We start from the raw sequence: 899 nt of genomic DNA, 5'->3' as shown, positions 1-899 counted from the left end.
TGGAGAAACAGACATAGAGAACAGACTTATGGAGATGGGGAGAGGGGAGGAGAGGGTGAGATGCATGGAAAGAGTAACATGGAAACTCATATTAGCATGTGTAAAATAGATAGCCAATGGGAATTTGCTGTATGGCTCAGGAGACTCAAACAGGGGCTCTGTATCAACCTAGAGGGGTGGGATGGGGAGGGACATGTGAGGGAGGTTCAAAAAGGAGGGGATATATGTATACCTATGGCTGATTCATGTTGTTGTATGGCAGAAACCAACACAAAACTGTAAAAATTTTACAAACAAAAAAAAATTATTAAAAGAAGAAATTTACTGCTTCAGAAAAAAAAATTACTTTTAATTTTCTTTTTACTTCTTGCAAGTAAAAAGAAAGATGCTTCCCATTGATTTGTTGTGACAGTTTCTCCATGATATGAGCAGTTATATGCATGGGGTAAAACAATGTGCATTGAGATGGAGTAACCATTTCATCTCTTTTGCATGCTCTAGATATTGCTTCCATGCCTAAACATTCTATATAAGCAGCATGTAATCAAGGCACCTAGAGTGAATTTTTACGTGGACTTATTAAAGTATTGATGAGTCAGTTGAACTGAGATGGATTAGCCGAGAGCCTGTTATACAGAAAGAACTAAGTTATAAAGACAAAAACAAATATAGTATATTAATGCACACACACATACACACACACACATATATATATACGACACAGCAGGGAAAGGAGAAAGCGGGACTAACTGAGGCAGCAGCATTGACATATATACACTACTATGTGTGAAATAGATGAGTAGTGGGAAACTGCTATATAATGCGGGGAGCCCAGCCTGGCACTCTGTGACCACCTAGAGGGGTGGGATGGGGAGGGGTGGGAGGGGTACTCAAGAAGG

General features: G+C 39.7%; 1 non-coding gene across 1 annotated transcript; it reads left to right on the top strand.

Annotated features, from left to right (window-relative positions):
* Positions 1-388: 388 nt before the first annotated feature.
* LOC128051821 (small nucleolar RNA SNORA20) lies at positions 389-507 on the top strand. Its single transcript, XR_008199751.1, has one exon. It is a non-coding gene; the product is annotated as a small nucleolar RNA SNORA20 (small nucleolar RNA).
* Positions 508-899: the final 392 nt, after the last annotated feature.

This window comes from Budorcas taxicolor, chromosome 7 (assembly GCF_023091745.1).
Source record: "Budorcas taxicolor isolate Tak-1 chromosome 7, Takin1.1, whole genome shotgun sequence".
Classification (NCBI taxonomy): Eukaryota; Metazoa; Chordata; class Mammalia; order Artiodactyla; family Bovidae; genus Budorcas; species Budorcas taxicolor.
Note: the sequence above shows the minus strand (reverse complement) of the source record. Positions and strands in the feature narration are given on the sequence as shown.